General features: G+C 42.9%; 1 pseudogene; it reads left to right on the top strand.

The window, feature by feature from the left end:
- Positions 1-17,115: 17,115 nt before the first annotated feature.
- On the top strand, positions 17,116-18,120 carry LOC6603726 (annotated as a pseudogene).
- Positions 18,121-20,438: the final 2,318 nt, after the last annotated feature.

Here is a 20,438-nt window from a genome sequence, read left to right as displayed (position 1 = left end):
AGACAGCAGCTCACCCCGTGCATAGTTAGCTTGCCCCGATTGTGTCCGGAGAGCTTGCTAAACCACGCTGGGGATACTGCGTTCGCGTCGAGCCCAAAGATGACAGGAGTGCGGCTGCCCAGCAGCAGCACCGCATCTAAGTACCTGAGGTACGGCGCCAAGTCGGTGTCGAATTGGCAGTACACGGAGCATAGGAAGATTGAGCCGAATCTTCCCGTAACTCTGACGCATACTCCAAAATCCGTGGTAAGGGTCTCCATTGGCATGCAGATGGCGTCCGGTTCGTCGACGATGATAGCAGCTTTTCCTCGGCGGTCCTGGAATACTCGCATTCCAGAAGGAAGGCCGGTAATCCGCCCTGCTCCATCGACGTACGGCTCCTGGACCAGTGCGAACTGACGGCCAGAGCTGCGCATGATGGCTCCGAGTTCCATCACAGCCGCTCGGCCACGGCCACAATTAGCTTGGATGAAGCTAAACATTAATGTCTAGCTTGCACCCTCGCCAGTACCGCTGCGTAGATCGGGCACGCCGCTGACAGCATGGAATGTGCTGCAGGGTACCCCTTGAAGCGGCAGTTGCGGCAGTTCACGGGGTTGGGACACCGTGCAACGTTGTGGCCGTTCTGTCCACACCGGTGGCACACGTTCTCCTTCAGGCGACATTGCGACACCTTGTGGTCGAAGGCTGCACATCTGTGGCAGGCGTATGTTCTGACCAAGGAGCGGCAACGGCATCTAAACCACTTTATGCCACTCTATGCCCGTGTGGGCAGCAGCATCGGTTCTCGGTGGAGGCGGCATCCTTGCCCTCTCCTCCAGACGCACCTTTTCTCCAGCCAGGGCCATGACCAACTCGTCGTATTGGTTGGTAGCGACGAGGATTTCCATGGAAGCCTCTGGCGGCATCAGCCCCTTCAGCACAGCCTCGTTCACCGCCATCCTTATCGCAGACATTTCCGCGATGATGGCCGAGTAGCCTGCCGCGACAATGCCAGTTGCCGGGCATGTGGCAGCGGCAGAGGTGCATGCAGCCTCCTCAAAGGGGAGCGATGTTGGCGGCGATCTCTCGGCTGGAATCGGCCGCTCTCCGGTTAGCCCAATCCCAAGCCCGATCTTCTTGGCTCCCTTTTTGGCGGCTGAGGACTCGGCCGACCCCGCCTGCGGGTGGGAACGCTCGACGACGAGCTCGCCCCTACACTAGCCAGGCTAGTGTCGCTGTCGTCGGCCTCCGTGTCTACTTCCATTACCCGGCGAGTTGTGGCTCCCTCTATTGGCGTGACTCAACACTAAACGACACTAGTGGAGACGCGAACCAAAAGTCTTAGAGGAGACCCGAACCGAAAAGCTCCGACCTCGAGCCAAAGCTTCGAACCATAGCTTTGTAAGGAAGTTTTCAGGCCGAGGTACAGCTTCTCAGTCTGTCCAGGGCCCGGTCCTTCCCCACAGCAAAATTTTTTGTGTGAGGACCTAAGGGGAGAGCCGCTCGTGGCGAAAGCGCGCCCGTGGGGTGGATCGTGGGCCGGTCGGGCCTGGCCCGGCCACGAGGCGTGGGTGAAGCCGAGCTTGGGAGCTGCAGAGACGTGCGTTGGGGGTCATGTGTGGCGGGAGACGGGGTTTGGGTCAGGGATCGGAAAGGTGTGGGAGAGGGGAGCCCAGCCTAGCCCATGCCTCGTCCCCCGGGCGAGGGTGTAGGAGAGGGAACCCAGCTTTGCGAATGCCGCGTGAATCCACGACTCACATCCAGCATCGCCGGGTCCCCAGGGGAGAAAGGTGTGGGAGAGGGAAAACCCAGCTTGGTGAATGCCGCATGATCCACGACTCACATCCACTTCGCCGGGTCCCCAGGGGAGAAAGGTGTAGGAGAGGGAAGCCCAGCTTTGCGAATGCCGCATGAATCCACGACTCATATCCAGCATCGCCGGGTCCCCAGAGGAGAAAGGTATAGGAGAGGGAAAACCCAGCTTGGTGAATGCCGCATGATCCACGACTCACATCCACTTCGCCGGGCCTCCCGGGAAAAGGGAAGAGAGGGGAGGGGGGGGGGCGAATGTTCCGAGACAGGTGGGTTGAGGTGTCTTTATTGTTTTCGGATCGAAATAAACGCCAAAAAATATCATAAACAACATGTGCATAGATATGTAAAGAAACTGCGGGAATGTTCTGCTTATACCTGCCTACTGCACCGATCTATCCCCCCCAGAGCTCACATACGTGAGGTGGCTCACCCTTGTTTCCCTTCTTTGGGTCCTGTTCTCCCACGGCGGGTCCTCGTCACTTCGGTGGCTTCCTTTGCACACCGCGTGGGTGCGGTCACAGCTGGTTTTATTCACCGCGTGCGGGCGAACACGGCTTATTGCGTACACGGCGCGGTCACGGCTAGTTTTTCACATCTATTTTGGCTTCCGCCGCACAACCGGTCTGGCTCAGCCCTCGGAGATCACTCTCGAGCTTGGCTCGCGCTGGACCGTGCCAGGCCTCGGCTTTTCTTTTTCGCAGCTTCTCTGCCGCTTCGCGTGCCGGCCTCTTCGGCTGCCGGCCTCGGCTGCGTGGGTGTATGGCTGCGTGTGTGTATTGCCTGCTTCGCCGTCGGCTCTTTTCCTCGGCTGCGTGGGCGTAAGACCGATCGGCGGCTTCTCTGCCGCTTCGCTCTCTTTCATGTTGTCTCTTTTCGTCTGCGTATAGCCGTTCTCTTCCTTGCGTTGGCTGCGTGGGCGTAAGAGCGTATCTCTTTCGTGTTGGTTCTCTTCGCCTTCGTATAGCCGTGGTGGGCGTCTCTCTTCGCTGCGTGGCCGTAGTGTGCGTCTCTCTTACGTGTTGGTTCTCTTAGTTCTAATAAGTAAAAAGGCCTACTGTTTTGGGGTTTCTTAGCCTATTTCTTACTTTAATGGGTGAAAATAAGGATTCATTGTTTGTCTTGGTAATACTAATAATAATTGAAGAAATAAAATCGGAAATGAACTGAAATAATAATGACATTAGATAACAAGCCGTCGGGGCGGTCCCTTCAGGGGATGGTGTCGTGGTCAGTGTTGTGGAGGCTTATGCCTTCACAGCTTCGAACTCGAACTTGCTGACGAACTATTCCGACTTGTTGCCGAACTATTCGCACTTGTTGACGAACTAAAGTTCCGCACGTGGCTGTTTTTTGGCGTTTATTTTGCAAATATTAATTTGCAAATAGCTGCAGTTTTTGCACCAAATTAACACGCGATTTCACTGGCGAACAGCGCGTGATCTCGCGCCTCCTATGCCTTTGCGTCGACCTCTAGCGTCACGTTGATCGTGGCGCCGTCGGTGACCGACCAGGGTTTACTGCCCAGGTGAACCGACTTTTTAAACTCCGCGGCAGTCATGGTCTCCTCCAGGTTCTTTGTGAAGAGCTCCTCCATGAACTCTTCAGGTGTTATGGACGTGTCCACGTCATACACCACGACCTGAGGCTTGGTCTCCGGCCTCTTCTTGACCTCCAATCCTGCTTCGGTGAACTTGCTGCTGTCCACTACCTTCCTCAGTTCGCTCACTGAAGGGGTGCGAATAATCGCTCCTCCGCTCTTCAGTTCGCGAACCTCGTGGACGCGGACTCCAAGAGTCGGCACCACGGTCTTCTTTACTCGCTCCACAAGCTCCTTGCTGGTCTCCTCCGGGTTCTTGCTCTTTATTAGAGCAGACCAGGTATCCCTAGGCTTTGGGATCGGTGCAGCGACGGCGCTCGGTGCGGGCAGGCCTGGGAAGGCTGTCGCATACGCAGCGGTTGTGACGGCAGTGGTGCCCGTGTGGGCAGCAGCAGCGGGTCTCGGTGGAGGCGGCATCCTTGCCCTCTCCTCCAGGCGCAACTTTTCTCCAGCCAGGGCCATGACCAACTCGTCGTACCGGTTGGTAGCGACGAGGATTTCCATGGAAGCCTATGGCGGAATCAGCCCCTTCAGCACAGCCTGGTTCACCGCCATCCTTATCGCAGACATTTCCGCGATGATGGCCGAGTAGCCTGCCGCGACAATGCCAGTTGCCGGACATGTGGCAGCGGCAGCGGTGGTGGCAGCGATGGTGGCAGCGGCGGCAGAGGTACGGGCAGCGGTGGTGGCAGCGGCAGCGGCAGAGGTGCATGGAGCCTCCTCCAAGGGGAGCGATGTTGGCGGCGATCTCTTGGCTGGGATCGGCCGCTCTCCGGTTAGCCCAATCCCAAGCCCGATCTTCTTGGCTCCCTTTTTGGCAGCTGAGGACTTCGGCCGACCCCGCCTGCGGGTGGGAACGCTCGACGACGAGCTCGCCCCTACACTAGCCAGGCTAGTGTCGCTGGCGTCGGCCTCTGTGTCTACTTCCATTGTCTATGTGGCTCCCTCTATCGGCGTAACTCTACACTAAACGGCACTAGTGGAGACGCGAACCACAAGCTCCAACCTTGAGCCAAAGCTTCGAACCGAAGCTGCGAACTCGAACTTTTCGTCCAACAAAGCGCACTTGTTGTCGAGCTATCTGCACCTGTTGTCGAACTAATGTCCGCACAGGGCTGTTTCTTGAGTTATTTTAGCTAAAAACTAATTTGCCAATAACTTCACCAAATTGGCACCAAATCGACTCGCAATTTCACTTGATAACTGCGCGTAATCTCGCGGCAAATTTATGTTCACTTTCCACTCGGAAAAATGACTTCTTTCTACACTGAAAAGACGGCACAGCGGAACGCTTGAAAACCACGTCTGCTTTTGAGTAGATAGGGACAGAATGAATCTGATCTCTCAGCTTTATTTTACGTGGCGGTTCCTCAGGGAGGGATTTCCACCACGGCGTCTAATGTTTATTTGCAGCTTAGCCTCGATTAGTGCGATATATATACATATATCACGCCATCACGCACCACCTCTACATACGCAGGAATCTGGTACATGCGCCAGTTAGCTCCCCTAAAAAGAAGCTATAGCTATGTACATAGCAACTCTTCCGGTACCAATTAAAAGTATCCTGGTCGGTCGGTCTCCACGAGGAACCGAGCGGCTCTTCCCGCGTAACGTTTGGGTGTCAACCACAGCCACGATACTCCCACTAGGGGGCCGACCTCAATGTGCAGCCTTGGAAACTGCACAACCCGTGGTACCGATCTTAAGGACTCAGCTCGATCGCCCTCTTTAGCCCCGACTGGCCTGCATACCTGCATACATGTAGACCATACGTGTTCGCTACCCAATAGTATGTCAATTGGTGCGTTTGTGCAGAAGTGTGTGTCAGCCAATTGAAGATCACTAAACACATCGAGTGCCGATGCATCAATGTTTTGCCTTCCCATTGATGAAGTGATTCTGCCAAGTACATGGGCGTTTACAGTCAAATAATCCTCAGAAATTCGGGACTTGATGTGAAGTGTGCTGGATCCCCTTGTGGTGTCGGCTTTTACTGAAGATATTCCCGAAACAAGGATGCGTGATTGTGAACGTGCCAATCCAAGAGCGTGAATGCAACGTTCCGATATATACGAGAGTTCTGAGCCAGTATCCAATAAGAGGCGACATGTTATATAGTCCCCATTTGCGTTTTTAACATAAACCATGGCCGTGGGTAATGTGCTTCTGTTCAATCCTTTTGCTTGAGTAGATTGTGCAGTGCCTTGCGCACATGCAATCGATGGTGTGCCCTCTGCTTGGGCAATGTGACTTGAAGTCACCGAAGTGTTATAATGCGCGTTTGAATTGCTCTGATTATCCCCTTTTGTTTGCGCAAAGGTCCCGATAATACCCGATGTAGTATCTGGTAAATTGAGTAGTGAATGGTGATGACCTTTGCATTGTTTACATGTGTATTTTGATTTACACTTGTTGCTCAAATGACCAGGCTTCAAACAGTTATAGCATAGATTTTTATCTTTTACAAAAGAGCGCCTTTGCAAACCTGTCATTTCCAAAAATTGTGGACAGCCATACAGAATGTGTTCTGTCGAATGGCATTTGGTGCAGTTGCTGCCTTCAACTGCCACCATCGAGTGTGTGATTCTTTTTGATTTGTCCCCGTGAGTTACTGTTTTCCCTTCAGACGAAGGCTCCCCTTTGCTTTGTTCCAATTCCTCGCAACGAGCATCCAAGAACTTGAAGAAGTCGTCGAGAGTGGGTGAGTCTTTATTCAAACTGCGTTCAATCCACCTGCGCCTCGTTTCGGCATCAAGTTTTTCCAGTGCTAGATATATAATCCAACAGTCGCGTCCCGTTTGATTTACGGAAAATCGCCGCATCAATTTTAGTAGTTGTGGGCAACCTCATAAATTGTTCCAAAAACGAGTTTACGATATGCCTCGGCCGATTGTTCCTTTCCTTGAGACGCTCCCATGCAGTGTTGTAAGCAGTGTCCGTGATCGCCAAATGTCGTACCAAATTGGCAGCCTCATCGATGAGTAGTGTTTTCAAATGATGAAACTTCTGTGTGTTCGTCAAATGCTGGCCACTCTGTGTAGCTGCCAGCGAACCGTTTGATTTGAATTTTTGGCAGTTCGCTCTGTATTGGTGTGACCGCACCAACTGCAGAATTTGAATTTACCGCGCCTCTAAACTCGACGCTCTCGCTCTCTCCAGCAGCACGCGTTCAAATAGCTGTTGTTGCTGTTGTAGAAGGCTGAGTACTGCGTCGTTGTTTAGATGAAGCTCTCTGCTGCCATCCCCGTTGATCGTTGCAGTTGTAGTTGGTTGTACTAACCCCTTTTTCTCCAAAATCATTGCATGTGCCAATAGATACTTTTCCTCGTAGAGTGCATTGTCTTCCTCTGGATCCACGTGGTCGAGAAGGGCTATGGAATCTCCAAGTTGTGAGAACTCTTTCCGATTGGAGCAGTTCCATCCGTGAGGTGACCTGCGCCGTTGTAGTTGGTTCCTCCCGTTCAGCCCAAGCCAATGCGCGTGTGATAATGGCCTTGAGTCTGCCACGGGCTTTTACCAATGCCTTTAATTGTTCCATTGTAAACAATTTTCAATTAACACCAAAGCACACAAAACTGTTCAAGAATCCGGCTCGAAGGACCAAAGAATGTTCGCAAATAATATGCTCGACGGATTTGATTCTAGTGGACTGTATTTATTTTGTTCTTGTCCAGTTCGATGTCTATTTGGTACTGAAAAATGCCGTCGCAGCGGCGGTAAGAATATGTGTGTATACAAATTTTCGTCTCTTCCATTCTCTTCTTGTTCTCTTTTGCCGATGGTTCTTCGCTTAGCGATGGACTTGTTATACGTTCCTCAACAGAAAGTAAGAGGGAGGAGAGAGAATATAAATGAGCGAAGGGTCGATTTTAGAGGATTTTACATGGGTGAGAAAGAGGATTGAGATCGAAGTTAGTTTACATTATCACCGATAGGTGTAGTAAGGTGTGGCAGCCCGGATCGCAGCCCCTCAGCAACACTGATCTTAGAGTCGTTCGCTGGTGTGGCAGCACCGGCGACTCTGCCAAGCGGTCTGGCATCTTGTTATCTGATTTCGACGCTAAGCACAATGAATGTAGTTTAAATAATAATTAATAAAGATCCATAATAAGAACTCAAGCGTTCATTGGCCAATGCGCTAAAGTGGTGACCCCCACGTTAAAAAACAACCGCAAATGCAAGAACAGCAACAAACATGGCGAACACGGAGGCCACACTAAATGAGTTAAGAGAGAAACTGCATATGCTTTAAGTAGCAGCCGCACAGCTAACAGCTTCAAACTCTCAACATTTAGCTCAGATCATCATTCCAAAATTCAATAAATCCAATCCGCAGCTTTGGTTCGCGCAACTGGAGCGTCTCCTTAACTTGCACAATGTGGTGCGCGACGATCACAAATTTGACCTGGTGTCAATACTCACCCACCGCCTGTCAACAAGTACGACGCAATGAGGCGTCGGCTGCTCGAAACTTTCGGCGAGTCAGAGGATTCAAAAATGAGACGGCTGCTCCGGGGTGGAGACATGACTGGGAAGCCATCTGAAATCTTGCTTCACTTGCGTCGCTTGTCACCCGCTAGTGGATGCGACCTCACCGAGTTGCCTTCGTCGATTCGTCCGCTCATTTCGGTTTGGGAGGAGAATGATCTGGACAAGCTGGCAAAGATTGTCAACAAGATGATCGAAAATAATGCCATCGATGGAGTGTGTTATGTCGACTCAACCCAATTCCGCTGACCATATTCAGCAGAGCGTCGATGCGGTAAGTAGCAAAAGTCCGAATTTGAAAGACGTTGCTGCTGCTTTGCACCGTCTTTCACAGAAGGTTGATAAGCTACAACACAACATCCCCAAAAAGCCCAAGGTTTCCCATGGCACGAACGTAGATGATGTGCAGTCGGTGGTCGTGATTCACAGATAACTTGTCGCTGGTCGTTGAGATGCTACCGCCTACCAGCTGAGTTAGCGGTAGCATCTTTAGTTTAACTGCTGATAATATCGGCAGTCTGCCCGGCACTTGCGTGCGCGATCACCAAAAGTACTGTGGTAGTAACACAGGGATGCCTTCACTGACACCACCAATCTGGAATCGATGAGAAAAATCCGACTCGTTTTTCTATCTTGGATGTGCAGTCGGTGGTCGTGATTCACAGATAACTTGTCGCTGGTCGTTGAGATGCTACCGCCTACCAGCTGAGTTAGTTATACCTTGCACTATGGCTCAACGCAAACTTAGCGATGACAAACTGAAATTGTATGCCGCAAACCAGACCACCATTCGAACTTTTGGAAATCAGGATCTCGAACTCGACCTGGGCCTGGATCGTTCGTTTAAATGGTCATTTGTCATCGCTGATGTACAAACCGCAATTATTGGCGCTGACTTCCTAGCACAGTTCCATTTGCTTATTGACATCAAGAAACAACGTCTCACCAACGGCACAAGCATATCTCTAATCTCGCAGGATTTTGCTTCGCCAAATATTGACAGCATTTATGGCGAATTCCGAGACCAGCTCCTCTGACGATCAGCTATCAAATGTCCCATTACGGACATATGAGAAGAAAAGACAAAACTGAATATTTGTAACTTTTCTAGGGGGAGTACTGTGGCAGCCCGCATCGCAGCCCCTCAGCAACACTGATCTTAGAGTCGTTCGCTGGTGTGGCAACACCGGCGACTCTGCCAAGCGGTCTGGCATCTTGATATCTGACTTCGACGCTAAGCACAATGAATGTAGTTTAAATAATAATTAATAAAGGTCCATAATAAGAACTCAAGCGTACATTGGCCAATGCGCTAAAAAGGATAAGGGACGGCCGTATATTTACTATAAGTAGCATTAATTAATTTTTTTGTCTTCCTATTATAATTTTATTCTTTGTGTGCTCCTGTATATATGTATCTCCCTTAATTATGTGTTCTCTTACCATTCAACCCTCTATACGGACATCTAGAAACCCAGTCATCCCTTTGCAATGAATCTAATGTGATAGTTTAGAGGTATTTTTTAAGTGTTTCCTGAAAACGGTTTCGATGCCCTTGAACCTTTCTACTTTCTCTATAATTTATATTCCTCCTTTGTGTACCTAACACTGTCCCATAGCAAAGTGCCGTTATAATAACTACTCACAGCTAACAGCTAGTACATAAACTAGTAATCTTTCAACAACGATGGATGACCTCGAAACCATTTTTATCGATTCCCAACCGGAATCAACCATAAATCTGGACTCTCAGCCGAACTCCGTAGACCTGTCCTTGATTTTTGGGATTAAGACCCAAACCTATCTCGAGAGCAACTTCACCTGGTTAAGTGACATTAAATGGGATGATGACGACGATGACCCAAGGAATGCAACGCCTAATAATGATAATCTATCATACATTTTCCCGGATGATGTAACGTGCAACGAGTCCTGTTCGAAAACGGGCGTTACGATTTGAGAGAGCTGGGCACGCTAATAATTATCCGGCTCTAGCTCGTCGGCTTTGGGGGTGGAGTTGTTGCTCCCTCAGATCAACCCAGACTCGAGGCTTCAATTACCAATAATATTGCCAGAATTTAGCGTGCTGCGACTTGTGCTAGAACGGTAGATTTGACGAGAAGAAGATACGAAGCTAAAGAGGATAGAGAACAGGAAGAGAGAGGGAAGCGAAAGGAAAGAAGGATAAAGAGGAAAGGGAAGTGAGAACCAAGGAAAACGGAGAGACATCGGTGTATATGTCCGCAGATGTTATGCGGAGTCTGAACCCACCCTGCCTTTGGTCATCCTCACGGAATAGCCGTTCTTCGATGACCCCTTTTGACCTTTTACGAAAACGCGCGAGCTAGCATTGAGTCCATTTTGTTCTTTTATCTAAACTTCAACATTATTTCCTTAAAACAAAAATTAAATCCGATATGGCAACATAGTAAATGATCTTAATAACTACTAAAAATAGGTGATTCGTAATGGTTGGGTATATGAGGATATTTCATAATGTAATGAGTATATATATAATAACACTGTAATTCGAGTTAAATTCTAATTAAATTCATAAATTTCGCTTTTCGCTTAACATGGGAAAATAATTGAATACTTTAAGTGCGTTACTTTCGCTTTTCGCACAAATGTGGAAAAATCATTAAATCTTTTAGCTTTGGAATGAGTCGAAAATCAAAGAGGCGGTCTGGCTGACAAAACGTGATCTCCTATGCGGAGTTCAGTCGATGACCGGATGCAGATGGCATCTCTAATTAGCCAACGATCAGATCGCTCAAGGCAAAGCCTCAATAGGCAGAGGTCAGAGGTTTCAAATTCGCGAGGTTGGGCAAGGATCAGTTGGTTTTCAAAACTACGTACATTTCAACTTTTGGAAGGTATGCTTACTCACTCACTGTTCAATTTCCAACGACGAAAGATCGATCTTCCGGCGTAGGCTGAAAACAAGCGTTAATTCGGAAAGGTGGTTTACAGTACGGGGACTCTATCTCTTGCAGCATTCCTAGCTTCGACCTACTCCTTGTATGTGGAGCCACAGAACTTTTGGGGGAATTTTCTCCCTGACAATTCAATCCGAACTTAACTGACAACAATAGCTTGTGAATATTTATAAAGATTGCTTAAGCATGATATGAGTTTAACGAATGTGTAACGAAAATGAATTAAACTAGCGATGTCTTAACAATACTTATAACTGCAAATTCTGAACACATTTCCCGAACTCCCAGTGGGAACTTGAACGTTAATGAGGTTGGCTGATAATTATTCTTCATGAATATACAAATTTTGTGAGATTTTTATACTTTAAACATTAGGATGGTAATAGACGAGACTAGCATCCGCTGAACCCTATGATTTGGTAAACTGTGCTCCCTGAAGCTGCTGGAAGAGGAATCCTGGACAGAGTCGGGGCGAAGAGGACAGCCGAAGGCGGAGAATTCTGCCTCTGTTTGGCCGTCGATTGGGCAACCAGGAAGACGATGGCCGCAGGTGGCTTTATCACTGCAGCATCCCTGATGTGCTCCTGATTCTTCTTCACGCGCCTTGGCGCGCGCTGCTGTTTAAGTAACATAAGTAACATTGATAAAATGATGATTTTGATTTTGAATAACTAAAGTTGTGGATTTTTAAGGTGTGTTTTCTCAGTTCATTGCGGGAACTAAAAGATGTTTTTAAATAACACAACTCGCAATGAAATGTCCTCATTTCGAAGTGAAAGTGAACTAACCTATCTCAGTAACTTACAGTTCTTATATAGGAAGTGATCAGCATATGAACAAAAATTCTATGCATTTTGTTCTCTTTATATAATTTTTTCATGTTGATGGTTATATAAGACCGAAAATGTAAATATAATATTTGAACCAATATACAGCAGTGTATCCATAATTCATCCCTTATTACTCAACAACCAATCAGACTTAAGACATCTGGCCATTACAGCTTTAAAACCATTTACTTATTATCACTCAACTACCAATCTGCTCAGATCACATTTGTATAAAATTGAATTAATGAGAGTATAAAAGAGCATGCAATCTTTTAAATAATTTAGTATAAAATCGTTAGTAGTTTGAATAGTTTCTATTACTATAATGGTATGTAAGAATATTTAAATCTCTATATAGAAAATGATAAGCACTTAATCAAATATATACCTAGGCTTTCCTAGAATTACTTAACGAGACAAAGCCGGCGGTTGGATACACCAAGGTTGAGGACCTGTGCATAGGATTTGAGTACAAGATCAATGGATGTAAAATCAAAAAAACATCATTTGGAAATAAAGTAGTCCTTTATTTAACTGATAAGGACAACGAACCGCTTTGGATATTTTTACCTAAAAGTTATGTAACCAAATTTTCCACAAAAGCACCCTTTAAGATGTTGAAGGAGCATGGAATCACATCTTATATATAAAGGAAAAGAGATGAATAGATATAGCACTGCCCATTTCCAATTTATATGTAAAGAGTAAATAAAGATTTCCCATTATATACATATATGTAAGAGAAGAAGAGACAACTATACATGTAAAGACAAAAATAAAGAAAAAGGTTAAGAATATACATATGTAAAAAAGAGATGGCTAGATATAGTACTTATCATTTCCAATACATGGGTAAAGAAAAATATAAGGGAAACAGAGCAAAGACGTGGATATAAAGAGTCAAGAAGTCAGCTGCAAGATGCATGCCAAACAAATAAACATTTTTTTAATGCAATTCGAGGAGATGATCTTTGAGGAGCACGTACAAATTCTTGAAAATTTGATGATCATTTTGGAGGATCTGGAGGAAAAGGAGCTTCAGTACTCCAAGTTTGGCTTTCATTATAAGCTATGCCCCTGGAGTGATGACGATGCAACGGACGGACCTGACACATGCCTGTGTCATACCCTACCAAATAAGAAAGCAGAAGCTATAGACCTAATGTTAAAGTACTATAACTTAAATAAAAGAATGTATCCCAGCTGAAAAAATCAATAAACATCTTAAATGTCTCTTGCAGTGGTTGTTTATTAAATGTAAATTTTGTGGAATTTTTCCTTAATATTTTTAAAAATTCTTTATTTTGGGGATATTGACCATATGAATCAAAAAATTCTGCTGAATATTTGTTTTCAAAGTAAAAAGCAACCCAATGAGTTCTTGAATGGCTTGAAGAATCTGTGTTTGCTATTAGTAAAGCATGATATTTCGAAATTACTTGAGGCAGCTGATCAGAGGGATAAACTCCTTTAAAAATTGTTTTTGTTTTTGAATGCTTGGAAAGCAACTTATCGATTTGCAATATATTCATTTTTACAATAGAACACGAATATTTCTATGTTCATCAATATCAATCATTGAGTCATATTCAAAGTATACCAGACAAGTAACTGTTTCTGTAAGAGGCTCCGAAAATCGTCCTTCAATTCGGATGGCTCCTTGTGATATTAAATTTGAGCATACAGTTGAATTGTGATGGTCTGCAGTTAGGTCAAATGCATAAAACTATTTTTATCAAACATTTCCTTTGTAATTTGTAAGCCTCGATCATAATGTTTTATTCCACTTGATCTGAATGGCATATTATATCCTCTAGAGCTTTGAGCATTTTCAGAGTTCGAGAAATCAAACTCAAATGCCTGCGATGGTACTTGTACTCCATTAACCAATAGATTAAAGCGTTGAATTTTAAAATGATCAAAGTTGAAGGGGTTTAATGCCCGATTTCCAGAATATGATTTGTTTTTTACCATGCAAAAAGCCAAAAAATTGGGAAGCTGTCCAATAACTGCATTGTCAATTGATAATGTATTATTTCCTGGATATATTGTAAATGATTTTACTTGAACTTTGCTGTATGGATAAATGGCATTTTATACCCGAGACTCAAAATGAGTATTGGGGTATATTAGATTGTGGATGTGTGTAACGTCCAGAAGGAATCGTTTCCGACCCCATAAAGTATATATATTCTTGATCAGCATCAATAGCCAAGTCGATTGAGCCCCGTCCCCTTCAGCGCCTAGTGCTCAAAGACTATAAGAGCTAGAGCAACGATGTTTTGGATCCAGACTTCTGTGATATGTCACTGCTACAAGAATATTTCAAAACTTTGCCCCGTCCACTTCCGCCCCCACAAAGGGCGAAAATCTGTGGCATCCACAATTTCGACGATACGAGAAAACTAAAAGCGCAGAATCATAGATAATGATCATATCTATCAGATATCAATCATAACGTTCCCCCTCGTTTAGTTTGTAAAACATGATGATGAGCCAACAAAATGCTCGGATTAATAGTTATGTGGTTCATGAATAATATTTTAATATTCAGTTTCAGATTCCATTAAATAAAATGCTGTTTTTTCAATGTTAAAAGTAATCCTCAAATCTACATTATTTATAAGCAGTTTTGGTTGATTAAATATATCTCCATGAACTTTTCCGAATAGTTCAACCTTATTACTGTTTTGAAAAATATTTTTGAGCATAATGGATCCATCGGTGTTAACGTATCTACCAGATAATAATTTACCATAATTAGGATAATAACCTTGAGTGGCTAAGTGACTTTCACTGGCATCACTACCATAGTTTAAAATCGTTTGCAAATACGATCTATAATGATAGTTATTATCACTCTGAGAAACCAAAATATTATTTAAATATAAGGACGAACTTCTAAACATTGAATGCAAAATATTATTCACTACTCCAACATCGGTTTATTCAATGTTGGTATTATCACATTTTCTTAGTTGCACAACAAGTCTTAAGTAAACACTTGATAGGTCTCGATATGTTTCCCCATTTCCTAAGCAAACGAATTCAATTGAAGAGGCACTGTCCAACGAAGCTATGGGGTTATATGAAACTTCTTCTGTTCTCAGAATAGAGCTTTGTGTAGGATGTGGCTCAAAGAGATCCAATTCGCTTTTCATACATTCAATATGGGTGGTCATTTTGATTTAGAAAAAATTTCTCTTATAGTTTATTTCTTTGTTGATTTTTTTTGTTGGTCTCGACTGCGTATGTTTGCTTCCATCTTTAGATCATAAATGAGATAGTTTTTTCGTAGACCTTCTCTTTTTATTCTTTTTACCTGCCCCATTCTGGAATGGGGTTAACTTATTAATGGCTTTATTTGACAGGTTTTGCAAAGTAATTTTACTTTGTTCTTGGATAATGGTTCTTAAAGGTTTTCGACCAAACTCATTTATTACGGCCTTTCCAGTCTCAGAAGCTTGGTTTTTAATAGCGTTTAACCCCGAAAGGAATAAGTAGTGGTTTTATGTAATTAAAAAGACCACTAAAAAAATTCCCAATTCCTCTACCTTGTTGGATAACTCTGGGTGAAACATAAAGACTTCCTATATGATTCAACCCTCCTTCACACTGATTTAAATAATATTGTTGATAAGATTTCGTCATGGTGGTTATTTCTACTCTGAATATATTTCCAACTTTACAGTATTATTTATAGCATTTCTTTTCGTTTTTTAAAGTGATGGGTAACAAAAATTGGAATTGCTGAAGATTCAAATGGTACTTTATACCCTTTGGAATCGGTAATTAAGATCGAAATTTCTTTTGGAGACCATATTTCAATGGGATAATATTCAATATTGTTGAATTGTATAAGTTGCTTTTTTCCATTATAATGTAATACTCGAAGACATCGAGGTCTTTTATTTCCAGCACATCTCGGTTCGATAATATCAGTGTAAACAAAAATCAACCCATTTTGAAACTGTTCAGACTCTATTGACTCATTTTCATATCGAAATGTTTCTCCATTTACTAAGCTAATAACGAATTCTGTTGTTTCTTCAGATACGATTGAGGTATTCTCAGGCCTGCTTTTTATACATTTATTTAGATATAAGTCTGTAATTCCTACTTTCCAGTCATCGTTCAAGTTTTCAGGAATATTTACAATGTTTGTAAATGCACACTTAACGTTATCATGATATACATTTAACGAATCATTACTAAGTAATGTCACGAAAAACTCTGTTACATTTACCATTTTTATACCCGATACTCAAAATGAGTATTGGGGTATATTAGATTTGTGGTAAAAGTGGATGTGTGTAACGTCCAGAAGGAATCGTTACCGACCCCATAAAGTATATATATTCTTGATCAGCATCAATAGCCGAGTCGATTGAGCCATGTCTGTCTGTCCGTCCGTCCGTCTGTCCGTCTGTCCGTCCCCTTCAGCGCCTAGTGCTCAAAGACTATAAGAGCTAGAGCAACGATGTTTTGGATCCAGACTTCTGTGATATGTCACTGCTACAAGAATATTTCAAAACTTTGCCCCGTCCACTTCCGCCCCCACAAAGGGCGAAAATCTGTGGCATCCACAATTTCGACGATACGAGAAAACTAAAAACTCAGAATCGTAGAAGATGACTATATATTACAGAGTGCAAAATCTGAACCAGATCGTATAATTATTATAGCCAGAATCACGAAAACAATTTCACTTTTTCTCGATCTGTCTCACTCTAACACACAGGTTTCATGGTCGGTTTTGCCAATTGCAAAATATGAGTTCAAGGATCTCAGAACCCATAAGAGCTAGAGCAACCAAATTTGGTATCCACACTCCTGTGATATCGGACCTTGACCGTTTTGTGTCAAAATTTCGCCGCACCCCCTTCCGCCCCCGCAAAGGACGAAAATCTGGGGCAACCACAAATCTCAGAGACTATTAAGGCTAGAGTAACCAAATTTGGTATCCGCACTTCTGTTAGATCTCACTATAAAACGTATATCTCAGAATTTCGCCTCACCCCCTTCCGCCCCCACAAAGGACGAGAATCTGTTGCATCCACAATATTGCAGATTCGAGAAAACTAAAAACGCAGAATCATAGAGAATGACTATATCTATCCGGTTGCTGAATTTGGATTAGATCAGATAATTTTTGTAGCCAAAAGGAACAAATCAATTTGCATTGGCTACGCAGCGCCCGACGTCACGCTCAGACTGATCTTCTGTCTCTCTCGCACGCATTCTTTGTCGTGTCGTTTAATATTAGCGGCGTCTGCCGGAGGAGAGCCATACTGATTTAGTATCGGGTATAACTGTAGAGTTGCGGTGTCCGCAGCAACTCACAACGTTCCCCCTCGTTACTTTTCGGTACAAGAACTTCCCTTGCAACGGCAGCGAAATGTATTCCGCCGAAATTACGCTTATTAGGTTTTGAGTTGAAAGATTTTTCGGTCAGAAAAGCTTCATCATCGATGTCGTTAGGTAAATCAGAGAATTCATTTTTGATAGAAAGTTCCTTTTTTGAGGACCCAAACTGACTCGTTTTGTGTTTGTATTCCAATGCTTTGAGGTGGTGAAAGTGGTTTGTTCTGCGTAGTTCGTATATCCATTGTCTTATTTCTTTTTTTATTTTGATAGTAACACAAATCTTGACGTATTTTAATCCATTTATTAAAGTCACTAGTTTTTTTTATCATTTAAAATAGAAAAGAACGTTATATTTATTAAATCGTTTTTCTGGGCATTATTTACCAATTTTTGATATGCATTTGTATGCATTAAAATAACTTTGTTTAATTGATGCTTATTTTTAAGCATTGTTCAATATTTTTCCAAAAATCCCCGAAAGCAATGAACTTATTTAAACAGGTAAAAATCCTCCTTTTTGGATGAGAACTTTTCTCTTAGAATTTATTGACCGTTTTGGACATGAAATAAGACGTAGACAACATATCCTTTCTCCTTTCTTTCCTTTCTTTCTACAAAGAAGACGCAAACATGTTCATGCCAAAGGCCCATCGTGTCGCGTCATTGTGGCGAAAAAGGATTTCCATGCACAGAAGCACCCCGAGTTTGAGTCAATTCCCAACCTTCATGTCATTAAGGCACTGCAGTCGCTGCATTCTCGCGGCCTTGTCAAGGAGCAGTTTGCTTGGAGACACTACTACTGGTATTTGACCAACGAGGGCATTGAGGAGCTCCGCAGCTACCTGCACTTGCCCCCAGAGATCGTGCCCTCGACCCTGAAGCGCCCTGCTCGCTCTGAAACTGTGCGCCCACGCCCAGCTGCTGGCGGCCCACGCGGTACTGGTGATGCCTCCAAGACTGGCGAGGATCGCTCGGCTTACAGACGCGCCCCCGGCGGCAGCGGTGTGGACAAGAAGGGAGACGTTGGACCCGGCGCTGGAGAGGTGAGTTCCGTGGCGGATTCGGTCGTGGCTCGCGCAACTAAATACGCGGCGCCCTTCTTTTTTTATGTATCCATTAAACAAATGAGGATGTTTAGAGGTTTTCATCAGTCCGCAACAACATATAGTTGCTTTTTTGATATCTTATGATTTCCTCGTAGAGTATTCAACACTATCTCCACTAATGCTTTTACTAACTCAATGTCACAATTACTTATAATTGCATTTCGAAGCTTATTATTTGCCCTTTTCAGTCGATTTAGATTCTTTTTGTAAACCATTTTCATCTGAAAAGCAAACTGTATACTCAGAACTAAAAATATGTGTACGAAATCTAAGGAGATCATTTATTCCCTGAGTAAGATCAATAAGTAAATAACCATGTGGTTTATCTGTCACCTCCTTATATATTCTGAAGAGCTCCTGAGAATTTTCAGGATAAATTTGTCTTGCTAAGCATTGAAATTGAAGCTTATCTCTAGGATTTTTGAACGCAACGATCTATTTTTTGTTTAGTGAAATATCTCGAGTACGTGATGATTTATGAAATATATTTTGTGTGACTACTATTACGGATAAATTCCTGTGGGGTGATCCTTTTGTAAATAGCTCACAGACATTTTTATTAAATGCACCCATCATTAAGTCATCTAGTATTAAAAGAATAGGCTCATGATTTTCATTTTTAATTGTTTCGGGAACTCCTTTATAGTATTCGATGGTATTAAAATTTGGCTTAGCATGCTCCTCTCCATAACACCAAATTATTCGATTAATTGAAATGCTCAGCAAATCATTCCTTTTGTTTATTAAATTTTCTAAAAACGTTGTCTTACCAGATCCTGAAGGTCTGCAAATAAGCATTCTAAAAGGATGTATAAATTGCTTAAACATTTTTGGTTATGTTTTATTTATTAATATTTTATAAATGTTTTCTAACATCTAAGATGTTCTAATTACGCGTCTCCTGATCGCGCTTTTTGGGACAATTTTTTTTCTAAGTGAGTATCAGATCCGCAATAATTACAATAAGCAACTTGTGTGTATCCGCTTTTGTGAGGATTCTTTTCAAGCAAACGCTTAAATGAATCCATTTTAAACAACTAGATACTACAAGTGCTGAATATAAACTGAAAATCTAAACATATGAGTCACCATTACAGTAGATAGCGTAGTTAGAATTTTCCAAGATAACAAATAGCTTAAATAAATTATTTAGAGCACATTTGAGAGGAATTTTTTTGTGGATTCTACAGTTTGTAAACAAATTTGGATAAAATGTGAGACTTTTTCCTATATCGATATCAATCATATTATTTGTTAAATACTTAGATAACAACTTTTTTTTTAATTTCACCACTTACAATAACGGTGCTAAATCTATTTAGTGGTGAAAGTATTTCATGCCTATCTCCTTTATATACAGCCCAATTCAGTAAGAGTTCTTAGTTTAACAAAAGCATTCAACCCAAATGGACACGCTTCAATCAAAAAGAATTAGGTCCACTAGAAAGAAGCAGGATCACGAAGTCATTTTCGGTCTCGAATATTATGTAGTACATAATTTAAAACTTAAATGCGGTTTTTCAACTACAAGAAAATTCACTCCAACGATATGGATGCATCAAAGCAAAAACAATTTCATCGGTTTAGATAAAGATGAATGGATGCAATTGGTTACATACAAGGAGTATATCCAATTGAAACTTGATCAGTATGATTTTTTGATGCCTGATACAATTATAGACCATCCATTATTGCCCACAATTAAGTGTAATTTTAGATTTCGAAAATCAGATAAGCAGTATGTGTTTATAATAAAGCAGTTTAGAAATAAAATTAAATTTGATAGTGAGTCCTGAAGATCGTTTTTAAGATTTTTTTTACCACATTTTTATGTTGGAATACGATACATTAGCAACAAATTATATACCTCTACTATAATAATATTATTCCTAAGTGTGCAGCCTTACAATAATTTGATGTTCAACTAGCTGATTTAGACGGTACTTATGATAGAAATGTGCAAATAGATTTAACCCGTTTATGCTTTGAAATTTCCAAAAAAAAATGTGTAATCAAATAAGCAATCATCCCAACATAACAATAGAAAATTAAAATTATATTAAAAATGAGTAAGCAACAAGTTGTTAATGAAATACATAAGCCTGCTAGAAGAAATTTTATTCGTCGTAAATTCGTACAAAAGGGAATTAATGACACGTGGCAAATCGATTTAGTTGAAATGATACCCTTTTATAAGGAAAAAAAAAGAAAAAAGGCACTTGCTGACAGTAATTGACACGTTCTCGAAGTATGCATATGCAGTTCCCGTTAAGTCTAAAACAGCTATAGATATTTTATAATCATTGAAGAA

The sequence above is a fragment of the Drosophila persimilis genome, unplaced genomic scaffold (genome assembly GCF_003286085.1).
Source record: "Drosophila persimilis strain 14011-0111.01,24,50 unplaced genomic scaffold, DperRS2 tig00000520-arrow-pilon, whole genome shotgun sequence".
In the NCBI taxonomy this organism is placed as follows: domain Eukaryota; kingdom Metazoa; phylum Arthropoda; class Insecta; order Diptera; family Drosophilidae; genus Drosophila; species Drosophila persimilis.
This window is presented reverse-complemented; position numbering and strand designations above follow the sequence as displayed.